This window comes from Lemur catta, chromosome 1 (assembly GCF_020740605.2).
Source record: "Lemur catta isolate mLemCat1 chromosome 1, mLemCat1.pri, whole genome shotgun sequence".
NCBI lineage: Eukaryota > Metazoa > Chordata > Mammalia > Primates > Lemuridae > Lemur > Lemur catta.
The window spans coordinates 228,015,319-228,030,793 of NC_059128.1; positions in this window are offsets into that span (position 1 = coordinate 228,015,319).

Sequence of the window (15,475 nt, forward strand, 5' to 3'; positions counted from 1 at the left end):
TTTTCTGAAAGAATTTAATGTTCTATATTATTTGTAATCTAAGAGCTTCCATAACTTGAGAAACTCTTTCTCTCTGTATCTTAAAACAGTTGCTAGGAGACACCAGCTAAACAACGATAAATCAATAAACCCGTGGTCTTATGTTTCCTGGGAGTAGAGGAATAGTGTGTCCTTTTGCAGATGAGGATACACTAAAGAGAACTGAGCAACTACTCAGAGACAAGATCTTCTAGTTCTTAGCAGAGGATGAGAGAGAATGAGAGAGAACAGCATAACAAAGATGATTTTCTGAAAAAGGAACTTCCGTGAAAATATTCAAAAGTGGAGTTTGATGCAGAACTTACGATTAGAGTTGATATTAGAAGAAAGAGTTGGTTTCTTCTAAAAACAGGAAAAAATTTCACCAGGGGGTGATGAGTGAGGTTTGTAGTTTAGGGCATTTTACCAAGATAATTTGCACAAGTCCACAGTGTGATGCTGTGACGGAATGAATGCCTCTGTCTCATTTAGTAATCTAGTAGAGCAGTTATCCTCAATTTCCTTATTTTTAAGCCCAATGAAAATTTGTTAATTCCCTCCCCCAAAAAGCCTGGCTTTTGAGTGGGGCTTATAATGTAGGTTCTCCTTTTGGTGCCCCATAATTCTAGGGCTAAGCTAAAGGAAGGCTTTACCTTCATTGTGTGATTTGAGGAAGAATAAAAGGACAACTTTATTTTTTTTTGTTCACTCACTCTTTCCATGCTTGAATTTCCTCAATTATAAATCTCCTTGTCTATTAAAAAACTGTGATATGTTAAGCACACACTGTTTGGAAGAAAGGAAGGAAAGAAAGAGGGAAGGAAGGAAGGAAAGACAGACAGACTTCTGGTAAAGGGTAATACTTCATTCTTATCTAACAAATACCTTAGAAAAATTAGTTGCTGCAGTCTGAGTAGGGATCTGAGCTGGATGGATATTTGGGAAAAGGTTGAAATTCGGAGAGGGGAAATAGGTTACTTACTTCAGCAATTTTATCAGAGGCCAATCAGGCCAGACCTCTAAGGATCACATGAACTCTGAGAGGCAGAAAAGGAAATTAAAATATCCAACTTGGGAGGCCAGTTTGGGCTGTTCACTTATTCCAGCACAGAATCAGTACTCTGTAGCTTCAGTCTCCACAGGCACATTTCATCTCAGTTGCCTCTAGTTACTAATGTTTTTAAAACTTTTTGCTTTTTCAGTAATTTAGGCTCTTGAATAGCACTTTTTCCAAATCTGTACCATGGAGAACCCCACCACCATACAAATAGCCGTGACCCAAGCATTATTCACGAACATCTCAAGGCAAAGGGTGACTGCTTTGTGTTTTGCGCCCTTTAGTGTCAGTTTGTAAAAGCCTCCCTGGGTCTGCTGACCCCCAGTGACCCCAGCACCAGGCCTTACTTAACACTCAGCTCCAGGAAATCTCTGTGTTGCTCTCCAGGGTTAGGTGACAGAGTGTAGTGCTAAGTGTTTTAGCCTTGGGAGAAAGCTGGATTCTAGTTGTGACTATGTTCTAACATTTTGACTTTGGCAGCTCACTTTTCCTATTTGGGACTTAATTGCTCCATCCATACAAGGAGGATTCATTCATTCTTATCAAGCAATAGCTTACTACGAGTCTACTGTGCGTGGGCACTGTGAGTCTAGATAATTCTTAACTCCTCTTTTGATCTATAATCTTCCGGCTTTGTTTTTCCTCCTGAGGCCAGGCAGGGCTCATTATTGAGTCCAATCTGCTAACAAGTGTCATGTCCCTGTATCCAATCAAAAGATTCCTTCTTTTCCAATGAGTCTTATAGGCTCTATATTCAATCCTCACAGAGACTGGATTTTCTCTGTGATTTCCAGTCCCTCTGCTGTGCCCTTACCTCTCTGCCTCTGCTTGTTAGTTGCTATTTGAAACTCTATTTCTTGTTGTCCTTTCTCTGCTTAAAAAGACACTTTGGCCTGGCCCCGGTCCTGAGTTCTTGAGATCTACATCCTGTTTTCCCTATAGATTGGTCAGGGTCTCAATCCCTGAATGGTCATCCTTCCAATAATCCACCCTGCCTTACTTCTGTAGCCAAGATCATCTCCACTGAACACACCTGGGGCTGGCTTTCCCTCGACAGGGTGATTCTGCCATATCCTAATCTCGGTTCTGACAGAACTCTGATTAAATACACCAACAAAAAAATAGAACATGCTTATGGCAAATCTTTAGGCAAATATAGCCTACTTGGGTTGGTTTCTTTTGCTGCTTATCTAAGTAGAAATGCCAAAGAGCAAATGCTCCCTATTCTAGCTGGTAACAAACCTAAAGGGAACTAGGTGCCACATTTCTGTTGTATCATCCCCTTTTCTCTGTTTCCTTTTATTTTTGATTCTGTGTCAAATATCTGTCTGTGTATGATTCTTGTTCCTCCCAAGCTTTGGCTCTCTTTGGAGCTTTGGTTTTAGAAACATGCACACATATATATGCAATTAAATGCAGGCTTTGACTTTTCGCCTGGGAAACTGGAAGGATAAGGTGAGCTAAGCTTTTAATTACAAGTACCCATTCTGGGAGGCAGGGAGTTTGAGCTTCTGACAGCTACCACCGCTCAGCTTAATCCTATCTTTCAGGGAAGAAAAAGAAAAAGCCCACATGTATCTATCTACAAAAATGTTGACTTAATATATTCAACATTTCTTAAATATTTGCTAAAGTCTGCTTTAAAACCAGGAAAAATATTATTGTTGCTGTTAAGTTGAAAGCTTTATATAACTATGATTCTTTGATTCCTCTAAGGTTATTCTACCTCCATTTTAAAGTTGACTCTTGATATATAGAAATGCTAGTATTCTGCACTTTTATAACTGCTTTCAACCAGAATCCCAAATCTCTTTACAAATACTAATTACTGTGGTCTAATGTCACTGGAAATTGTTAAATATGCTCCAAAGAGGTTAAACACTTTAAATCCCGATTTACAAATTAAAAACTAGAATGTGGAAAAGCTAAGCTGCATTTGGGGATTTAAATAGGGTTTTGGTTAAAACAACTGGAAATGACAGCTGTCAACCCAGTCCCCTAGTCCTTGAACTCATTTGATATCCTACACTTCTTGAATTATTAGGCATGTAGAAAGACAGGTTGCCATTGGGAATTCAGACACTGAGGATCTCTTTTTCTCCAAATAATATATAACACCTAAAAATATTACTGTACAGTGGTGGCATCTTTCCAGGTGAAAATTTAAAATACATTTTTTCTTATGGAAGTCATTCTTTAAAATCGGGGATTGTAATCAGTGAAATTATTTCTCCCTTTTTTTGACAATTTCTAGACATCCACCAACCAGATTCATTTTTGTAAGCTTAAAAAAATAGAGATAGATGTATATATCTTATGTATATATATGTATCTATACAGGCATATATATCATATATATATATATACACACACACATATATATATATATATATATACACACACACACACACACAAAATAAAGCAAAAATCATTTCCATTTAAAAATCTTGATATAAGGACCAGGTTGATGAAAGTCTCTTGTATGTTATGCAAATGTGTGTTGGTGTATTTCTAGCATTGCCTTCTTATCTCTAAAAGCTTGTCTGTATTTAGGGTTTTAGTGAAGCAACAGGACATAACATCTATTCCTATGAGCTCATAGTCTAACTTCATCTCAGTATTACCTTATTATTAATATATTTTCCCCGTTGGTATTAACTGATCAACACTTAAGTGCACATATAGTAGTAACATTCATCGGGTGTTGGCCAGATGGGAGGGGTGAGGAGGGTATGGGTATATATATGCCTAATGGGTGCACTGCACACCGCCTGGGGGATGGACATGCTTGAAGTTCTGACTCAGGTGGGGCAAAGGAAATATATGTAACCTAAACATTTATACCCCCATAATATGCTGAAATAAAAAAAAAAAAACTATTGAGCTAGAGGTAGGTCATTGGCTGAACTGCAAGTAGGCATACATAGACTAACTAGAAGACTAGAAATTGTGTCTAATCAATGAGCCTGATCTTAGAATAGGTAATAAATGATAAGAATTATATTAGGACTTTCAAAGTCATGAGGGAAACAGGACATCAAGAGATATCACAATAGATATTTAGAGGGTGAGAGTAAAAATATGCAATATGTTCTACTATGTATAGGTAGAGAAATTAAAAGACTGCCATTGGCACAGATGAATTTTTACTGGGGTTCCAAGGAGGGCTTCGTGATGCAACAAACAAGTGTTGCCTCATTTTCTCCTGGGCTGCATCTTAGAACATTGGACCTTTTGTGTCTGAATCCAAGGAAAATGTTTTCCTACCTGAATGTGAATCAAATAATGAATTTAGATGGCTGCTTTGGAAGTGGGGGATATTATGTAGAAGAGACATTGGTTGGTAAATGGGTAAAAGGCCAATAAAATATTTCATTTGGCTGGCAAAACACTCTTCATGCTTGTCAAATAATTGTGGCAATTTATTAATAGTTCCTGTTCACAACTCCATTTATTAGAATTTCTTTTCTTAATTTTAAAATACAAGTCTCCCCCAGGATGAAGTGATGATTATAAACTAACATTTCTCTACCAACAATAATTTCTCTCAAAATTTACTTTTAGTTAAAAAATTATCTTGGATTTTACGGTCCCAAATTCTACATGTTAAATGCCATTCTTTAAATTGAAATGATTCCTAGCCCAACATTAGGAAAATGGTAAAAGTTTTGCTCCTGTTCCACACTAGGTTTTGTCACATGATTATAGGCATACATGACCCTAAGCCCAGATCGTGTAGACTCCTGGCTTCAGGTTTCCTTGATTCTGTTTGACAATTGGACAATTTGGACATAGAAGATATGTGAGGATTAAGATGTATTTGAGCTATGTATGGCTTATATCTGTATCTATATACCCACATCTCTATATGGTTATCTATATGACATGAGTTAATTGATGAAAAGCATATGAAAGAGTTCCTGGACCATGGAAACTATTCAGTAAGTATTACCTGTCTCTGTTGTTGTTACTGTGGTTTCATTTGTTATTTTTTTGTGATTGTTATATGACATAAGTACCTTCCTAGGGGAGTATGAACCATGATTTGAAGCAAGACAGGAGTCTGAATAATTGAAAACTTAGATTGTAGCATCACACACCAAAAGGCATCCTAACTGACTCTCCCCCAAACAGGAGTGCTTCACCTCACTGAGGGCTGGCATCTTTCACCCTGGAGGGCTCCGCTGTGATTGACAGCTCTATTTCTGATGCTGTCTCCAAGCAAGGAGCTGAAGGCCATTTTTAATATGGGCCATTGTGTTTGACCCTCTACCGACCTTTGAACAGGCACTCTTTATGGAGGATGGATTTTTGGTCTGGCCAGGTATTAGAAAGATTCATAGAATAAGCTACAAAGGAGACATCCCAGTGATTCTTACCTGGGGTTTTTCCTTTGGCTTGGTGAAGCCCTGGAGATTCTGGTACTGCCTGATAGCTGCCGGTCCACGTGAGAGAAGGCCTATACCTAATAGAGTTAAAGAGTATTCAGATTGGTGTATAAAGAAAGTGAAATTATATCTGGCTTGAAACTAAGCTTTGTACCAGAATGAACTCTGAGTCATACTCCATAAGCCCAGGGTTATTATCTACTATCACACATGTGAATAAGCTCTCCCTCTTGTCACTGCCTATGTACCATCTTCTCTGATTTTTCTCATCACTGCAGTTCATCTCTCCAGTCTCCGGGCTAGGCAGTTTATTCTACCTGCTCCCATCATCATTTATCCCGAGAGTATGTACTGTTAACAGTCAGATTACATCTGCCAAATTCCCCATGGCTGTTTAGATCATGGGCTTTGGAATCAGCACAACTTGGCTTCATGTTCCTTTTCTAGCTTGCTGGTTGGGTGAACGTGAGCAAGTTATTTAACCTCTCTGAGTCTTCAGTTTATTGTGTATAAAGTAGTGATATTAATAACTAAATTTAAGGAGTTGCTGTGAGGATTAAAAACAATGGTATATGTAAGGTGCTTGGCACATAGCTAGCAATTCATTAAATGAGATGAATATGCAAAATACTTACTGCGATATTTTGGCACAAATGAGCATTCAATACATCTCAGCTACTACTAATATTTGCTTCTTCTTATCCGTTTCTTCCCTCAGTTCTTCTTTTACTTCTACGTCCCTTTTCTAGGCTCTTTGGGACAGAATAAGAGAATAATATGTCATCTCTGACCCCCTGCTGCTAGGAATGGGAAGGAGTCTAGGGTGAGAAGGAATCAGGAGTGGAAAGAAGAGAAGTATAAACAAAATATTATCGGAATTCTTTGTAGGGAAAAATAGACTTTGACTAGGGAGGAGGCATCAGAGAAGGCTTCACATGGAAGGTGTTATTTGAGCTGACTCTTGAATAACTAAAACTGATTGCTTAGTAATAAAGAATAAAGGAAGGGGAGAAAAGCCAGGAAATGTGATCACAATCAAATATATTTGACCTGCCATAACTTGTCAGGTAATAGGAGTGAGGTGAGCAAAGTGACAACTGTGTCCTGAGACTCTGACTCTAAGGGAAGCATTTCTTCAGAATAATTTGATTAAATGTTTATTTACTATTCTCTTGACTCTGGAAAAGGCTTCAAAGTGAGTAAGATGAGGGCAAGCAGTTAAATTCTTATTTTTGTTGTTGTTTCAAGGCATTTATAAAATCTGTAATGAAATAGATTTTTCTCTCAAGAGACACATTTTTCTGAGTCCAAGATAAGGTGGTTTGCACTTTTATTTTGGAGGCATCCCACCTGCCAATCTCCCCCCACACCAACAAATATATATCTACATTTAACACATTATTTAATCATAAATAAAGATAACAATCAAAGTATAAACATTCCTCTTTCTAAATACTAATCATAATTAACCAAAAGTTGTTTTGGTATTTTAAAGACATAAAAAAAAATCCTTTCTGACATGCAGTTGCTTGTACTTACACACATATCAATTCAAAGAGCACTACAAGAGCCAGAACAGTTGGTGTTAGACTTAAAGGAGAGATTAGCAGGACTCCATTCCAGGAAAATCATTACGGTGATCGCTTGTCACTTGTCATTACGTATAAGTCCTATTGGTCTTGCTTCAGTTTCAGTTCGGATTCACACTTGGGAAATTACATTTTATCTTCTTCTTTACTTCTAGAATTCACTGTATTCATCTAACTGGCTGCCAGTTTACACTGACTATTCTACTACCCACCTTTGGGCCCTTTTCATTCTTTTCCTTAAAGCCAAATATATATTATTTTTGTATTTGTATGTCAGAATCAATAGCACATATGTTGTTATTTGAATGGGATGCCTCAAATGAAGCAAAACATAAACAAGGTACCCAGGATGGCCCATATTGAGGGACATTTGTTGGATTCCCCCTAAAAATGTTTGTATTTATATAATAATTAGAAATTCCATAGTCAATCATGGCAAAATCCATCCTACTCCAAGTTTATATTTTTGGAATACAACCATACCTAGATATTATCTTAGGAAATGGATTTTTTACCAAATTAGTCAGAGTTCTCCAGAGAAACAGAATCATGGGACATATAGAGATATATAGAAGGAGATTTACTATGAGGAGTTGGCTCATGCAATTGTAAAGACTGAGAAGTCCCATCATCTGCTGTTGGCCCAGGAAGGCTGGTAGTGCAGTCCCATTCCAAGCCTGAAGACCTGAGAACCAGAAGGGTCAGTGATATATGTCCCAGCCCCAGGGGAGGGGAGGAGCTCAAGAAGAGTGAATTCACCATTACTCCATCTTTTTGTTCTATTTGGGCCCTCAAGGATTAGATGATGTCCATCCACATTGGTGAGAGCGATCTACTTTACTCAGTCTACCAATTCAAATGCTAATCTCTTCTGGAAACACCCTCACAGACACACCCAGAAATAACATTTTACCAGCTGTCTGGGCATCCCTTAGCTCATTCAAGTTGACACATAAAATTAACCATCACATGTCCTATTTCTTTTTCAGTGATATTTCCTCGCTCCATCTTATTTACAGCTTTTTAAAAGTATGTATTCTTGCTATACTCTAAAAATGATCTCTTTTTTTTCTGTCGCATGCTAGCTCCTCTGCCAGGTGACTATATGACTACCCCCGTGCACACATTGACCCCTTAATGGAACTCTGGCCTTTAAATGAGATCCACCAGAAAAGAATCTTCATATTCAGCACAAAGTTCTGTGTTGGACATATAATGAGATCTTAGTGTTCATTGAATGAATAAATGAATGAATGAATAAATAAAAATTAATAGCCAGGAATGCCAGATATAAGATAAAGTAGAATTATAGTAGACTATTATCATTATATTCTTTATGCATACTATAGAGCAATAACTTTTTGGGATGTGTCTGTATCTATGAGGAAACTGCAAAAAATTAACTTGACTAATGAATTAGTAAGTTAACTAGTACAGATATAGGAAGAAAGCCACTATTTCAGGTCAAAAATGGTTAAATTGAAAACGACCATTGAGATCACTTTCAAAATGGGTGTAGAATACAGCTTCACATTGAAACACAACTACCACTGCCTTCACTACTCTTTCAGAAATATTTTATTCCCCTTATTTATAACTGGACTCTCATTCCCTTTGAGATATACCCCCAGCTCTCTAGGTGCCCTCCTTGACAAAGACCATATTTTTTCATAAAGTTCTACAACAAAAAGTTTTTTGTACTTTTATCCCAAAGGTAGCTACAATTCCACCTTTCAGTTAAGGAATTATCCTCTGATGGAAATATTAAGAGGAGTAACATTAGCTTCCATTATTAGATATTAACAGCTTATCCTGGATCTCTTCATAAAAACCTGGGATTTCCTTCCTTCCAAAGGAGAAAGGAGACCTAAACTTTATTGGGTTGGCATGGGAAAAATAGATTAGGAGTGATGTATTTAGGTACAAATGGACCAGAGTGTTAGAGTTAGAAGCAGGTCTCAATGTAGAAAGGCAAATCCAGAGTTGATTAAAACAGGGATGAGTGGGTTTGGTGACCAGAAGAGGAGAGAAGGCATCAGAATGGTTGTTCAAACAGAAAGGGTGCAATGAAGATACCCATTTTCTCTAGGGCAGGACATAAACACTTTGATAAAGTGAATTACACTTGTACTGTACATATTAATAAGATAAATATGTTCTTACCTACGATTGATTGCTTGTGGAAAATGAATACTATCTTCTTCTAGGCAGTAATTTCTACTGATTTACTATTAAGGCAGCATTCCTGAGTAAGCATGATTTGTATCCTACATGACAGATAATACTTCCTTTCTATCTCTAAGAATATGCATAGAACTCTTTACAATGATAGAGTCAAATAGAACAGGACTGACTTCTGAGCTCTTTCACTTCTTTCCTAATATTTAATATTTCTCTAATTAGAATAAACTTTGCACTCTTTTTCAACTCAGGTGATTTTTCTTAATATTTATATTCACCTAAAACAAGAAGCCTTTTAAATTATGTTAGTAATAATAATTTCACTCTATTATGAAACTTTACCCATAACCTAGATGTCAAATGGCGGGTATTTATTGGGCCCCACTGTATATGTAGGCATTGGCTAAACCACAATATTTTGTAATTTACCAGCTTTAAGTAGGCAAAAAGTGAAGACCAGAGAATAGCCTATTTATTTTATGGTCCTCAATTACAGGATAACTACAGAAGAGAGGAGCTCTATTAAGCAATCACTCTTTAAAGTATGAATGACAGCACATTGTAATGGTGTTATGATTCTGACCTGACCACTCAGAAAGTAGTAAGGGGTTTTTAAAAATTTCAGGGCAATTATATGTAGGTGGTTTATGCCTTTTGGTTCCAATCATATTTCCCTTTTGCCCTAAGAGTTTTCTCACCTTTTTCAGTACCCTGAATGTACACACTGCTTTCCACACGATCAGGATATTATTGCCCTGATTTTCATGACAACTCCTCTCTTCTTACCCAGCCCTCCACCCTCTACTCATTTTATTCCCCCTATGACAAAACACATGTGTCCTTCTTGTACTTATTTATGTCTTTCCTGGCTAATTTTCCCAGGGCTCTATCCTCTGACTAATGACATCTCAGCTCAAGACTAAGAAGCCTCCGAGGTCATAAGTTCCTGTTTCAAATATTTCTGCATCCATTTTTCTTTAGATTAGGCTGTGCTTCTTTCATTTATTCTAAATTAAACTTCTCCTCAGGCTTGGGTTTTATAAGACTTCCTCTGCTTTCTAAATCCCTAAATCTACCCTCTCTTCCAAATCTGTGAGCCAAGTGTTACTTGTCAGTTCATTGATTCTGGCTTGAAATTCAGGAAAAGCAAAAGTTACCCACCAGATGACTGATTTGTTCTACTCTCTCACTTTGGGAAAAAAAGAAAAATCCTGTGTTAGATTTTTTTTTTTTTAAGAGTGATACTTTTCCTAGGAATGAAGACTTGCAAAGAATTTCTTCTTGGAAGAATCATGCCATATCAGAAGGTGCTGTCAAGTGTGATTTTTGAGGTGCTTATAATGTATGTGCTAGAACTTTTCTTCATCACAGTGTTACCCAGTGAAAATAATTTAGTATTTAAGATAAAATCTATGGTTCTAGCTAAAGTGAATTAATTATAATAAAAACAACTTAAGGAAAGATGACCTTACCTATAAGGAGTTTCCATGGCCAGGATATCAGAATAGCCTTAGGTTTATCATTATTTACCAATTTGTTTTATTATTTATAATGTTGGACACACAGAAGGCACTTAAGAAAATGGTAGTCTCCTTTCTCATTTTTATATCGTGCGTGGCTGTTCTGCACTATCAGTCTCCTTCCTCTCTCCCTCTCTCTCTCTCTCTCCTCTCTATGTACTTAAAATCTACCTGAGTATTTCTTTATAAGATATCATAATAATTTCTCTTTAAAATGTAAGAAAATTTAATTATGTGCATGTGCCATATGATATGGCTTTATGAATTTCAAACTTAGAGGTGAGAGTCAGCACATTGTGACCTAGATTGTATGATAAGATTTGTAATGGGGAGCAGTAAGTCTTATGCATTCAGGTCCTATAATGCACAGTAATTTCCGGTGAGCTAGTAGACATAGTACTTCCTTCTACATGCTTTTTGACTTCAGAATCAAAGACAGCCACAGATAGAGCTTATGTTAGTGTAACACTTGGCAGGTCACCCGCCCCTCTTTTTGGTAAGCTTTAAACTGTTCAAAATACTGTGTTTCAGTCACTACCTTTCTTTCCTTCTACTTTACAGAGTTTCTAATTTAATCCTTATGACTTCTGTGGTAGCTTTTATTTTTGGTTGTTGAATAAACTAGGAAAATATGAAAGAATTAATTTTGTTTAAGTGTTTTCACAGTACAGCATTTCTTTAAAATGCTTTTACAATAACCTTTACCTTCTTTCTCAAATTCCAGTTTCGTACATTTGATATCTATCATCTTCATAAGAGCTTTTCTTTTATTTTAATCTCTAACTTTGCTTTGCCCAATTATTTTGCCCATTATGAAGCACAACTGAGGTGAAAGGAGCATCCCTCTTGCTAAATTCTCAAAGAAAAAAGAGGGATTAGCTATACTCTAACAGTCATAATATAATTTGAAGAATTAAAATACATAATTATTTATAAAGTAAAGCTCTACATAGACTTAAATGTACTTTCTCTTCAGATAGCAAATGCTTTATTTCACTAAAATTAGCACTGTTTTATTAGCACTTTATGAATATGAATAAAACTTTGGTATATTTAGAAATAAAACACCCCTCTTCTGTAGCCCCTGCATGCTTTGCTAATTCTTCATTCATTAGGTCACAATTAAGAGGTCTTGCAATAACACTGAATGCAATCACATGCCAGGGTATGATGGAGTAATGAGTTCCTCCAACTAGAATAATTGTAAATGTGCATGGGTTTAGCATATTCAGACTTTTAGACTGTGACCACTACCTGAGCCACGAGCTTTTTACAAAACTCTAGTTGTCCTATTATTAACTTCACATTTACATAGTTATTTATATTTTCAGTATCCATTCTGTTCCTTGGCCATGAATTCTATTTTTTCAGACTTCATGAGTTATTTCAGGCTTACAAGAATTATCTATATTAGAATAATCTTCACTCAACAAATACTTATCGAGTGCTTATTATATACACATCCTAGTCAGTTTGGGCTGCTATAACAAAGTGCTACAGACTGGGTAGCTTACACACAATAGAAATTTATTTCTCACAGTTTCGGAGGGTGAGAACTCTAAGATCAAGGTGCTGGCAAGTGAGGTGTCTGTTGAGGGCTCACTTCCTGGTTTGCAGATAGTCGTTTGCTCATTGTACCCTCACGTGGCAAAGAGCAGAGACAAAAGAAGCAAGCTCTCTTGTGTCTTTTTGTAGGGGCACGTATCCCATTTATGAAGCCTCCATCCTTATGATCTAATCACCTCCCACAAGGCCCCCACCTCTAACAACATCACATTAGAAGTGAAGATTTCAACATATGAATATTGGGGGGGGGGGACAAAAACATTCAGTCCATAGCAAAATAGCACTGATCTAGGTACCGGGTATGTATGTTGCCTTTGTCCCACCCGAGTCACAGCTTCAAGTGTGTCCATTCCCCGTATGGTACGCACCGCACCCAATAGGTGTGAATATACCCGTCCCCTCCTCCCCCCTCCCACCTGCCCAACACCTGATCAATGTTACTACTATATGTACACTTAAGTGCTTTTAATGGCAGGATAATGTTCAAGCCAATTAAAAACTGTGAAGTCATTTCAGATGCTTCTATCTCTCTTACTGTTATAGCTAAGTCTTTTTATCTGCCAAGCCTTAGCAACCTGTATATTAAACATATGCCAAAAATGACCTTTCACTTATATCTCCTTTGTAGGTATTGCCTAAGAATGTTTGAGGCCACATTCATAAAAATTCCCACTAACTCCTACCCTCACGTTTTTGCTCCCTAAGAAAATTTGGCTCTATTGTAGTTCATACAACCCATGTTTGATGGCTTAGGTTAAAATCAGGCTTGAGTTAGAATCATGGGTCTGCCTTTCCTAGCTGTACAACCTCAGGAAAATTTTAAAAAATCCCTGTACATGACAGTAGCATTGGCAATAACATCATAAAATTTGTGGATAGACTGAATTAGTTAGTAACTATAAAGTACTTAGTGCTTGGTACAGGGTACTCAACAGATTCTAGCTCTTTAGCTCTCCTTATTTTTATTATTTCTAACCATGAACTTCCCCTCCAGATTTGGTCTTATCCTCTCACACTTGGATTACTCATTGCACTATCCTCCTACCTGGCCTCCCCGACACCAGGTGCCAAACTCCATCAGTGATATTTTTTCCTCTAAAATGAGAATCTGTTCAATTTATCCTACTAGCTAAAAATTCTACTATGATTCCCATGTTACCTTTATAATACATTTCCATAGTCAACGTGTGGCATTTGGAACATTATCTTGCTGTCCTCCTCTCTTCCCAGTCCTCACTTCATCCCCTCCCAGTCTCATTTCCTCTTCCAATGCATCCTCCAATGGCTTGCTCAGGTCACACCGCTGCTCACTCTCACTAGGGCACTTGCACGTGCCTGTTGGTTTCTCCAGCCTTCTTGCCCTGACAAACTACTGTGTCTTCTTCAAGATTCTTGTTCAAGATTCTTTCTTTGTCCAACAACCCAACTCAGGCACATTTGTCTTTATGTTCTCCTTCTTTGTAGCCTTCAGATGACTACCACAGCACAGCATAGAAACTGAGTCCTTATCATTTTAAAGAAGTTGGCACCAGAGTGTGTTTCACACGGGCTCCTTTTTTGAAAAATACATAAATTTAATAAGCTTCCTTCAGTAGGAGGAGGAACATTGAGTGTCTAGATACCAGCAGAAACCGAAACAACAAAGTGTAAGGAAAACTTCTCTGAGTGAAAAACAGAGAGAAACTGGTGTTTTGTTTGAATCTGGGTCATGAGAGAAAGAGAGGAAACGTTAGCTAGTGTGAGAGTAGGGACTTCATGGACGATCAACTAGTGGACATAACCTTGTGTGGAGGAATGTGAAGGACATTTAGGAAGAGATCCACTAAATGTTTAACTTGAAGTTTTTTGCATTTCTTGAACCTCTGCTCTGTCTCCTTTCCGCATCCTTAAGACAATTTGCTGCATGCTGTCTTGTGTACATGGTATCAGGGGCAGAGTTCAGGAACAATTGCGGAAGGACTGAGTTTCAGGGACAATTTGGTGTGATGAGGAGCCCAAGGGGAAAGGGGTAGTGGGGAAAGCTTTCAGGTTCACTTTATTTAGGGCAAAGGCATGAAGGCTCTTGCTGACAACCCAGTTACAATAGCATTTACCCCTTATACGCCCCTGCTGCTCCTTCAGCTAGTTAAATTTTTCACGTTCTGCTCTTAACCCAAATGTTTCTTCCTCAGGAAAGCTGGCCCTGACCCCAGGGGCTAGATTAAACACCTTAGTTCCATGATTTCTCGACACTGTAGGTTAGAGAGCTAGAGTTCTTAATTTTAGACACTGTTTCCTCCCAGAGGCAGTTTGCAATGTTTGAACCATTTTTGATTATTACCACTGCAGGGGATGGGGGTAGGGGGGTGCTAATGGCATCTAGCGGGCACAGAGGCCAGGAATGCTGCTAAACACCCTACAACACACAAGGAATTATTCAGATCAAAATGTCAATAGTGTTGTAGTTGTGAAACCCTAGTGTGGAGTATAATCTATTTACTTGTTTTATATATATGTATATAGTTTCCCCACTAGACTATAACCTCCACAAGAAAAGACTGAGTCAGTTTTGTTAATCAGTATATTCATACTGCCTAAGCTACTGCTTGACACATAGTGGGTGCTCAAAAAAAAGTTGATTGCTTGAATAATTGATTGCCACTATATTTATTTATTCATGTGTCTGTTTTGCCACTGGACTGCACTATCCCTGAAGGCCAACTAAATATCTTTCCATTGATGAGACAATAGCGAGAAGCACATAGTACATAATACATAGTATGGAGACCATAATATTTTTTGAGTAAATGAAAAGTTGCATAGATTCTCTGTGATTTTCAAGAGGATAAAATGCAAGGTTAACACATACTCTCTTTGCTCCTCCAAAATATTTTTCAAATCCAATTTTTTCCTATATTCTTATGCTCAGAAAACTTAGCCACAGGAATAATTTATCTATAGTGATAATTGGTCCAAGACTGAAAGATCTTGTTTTAAGGAAGAAAAGGAAAAAAATGTACTCCTCTGTAAAAGAGTGACTTTCTCAGCCTGATTATTTTAGGTATAATCAATAGAAGGGGGTGGTATTTTAAGTGTCAGAGAAGGAAGCTGCCTCCTTTGGTGATCTTTTGCATGTTCTTTAAGAATTCATAATCTAGCAGGAAGGTGGGCACGTAA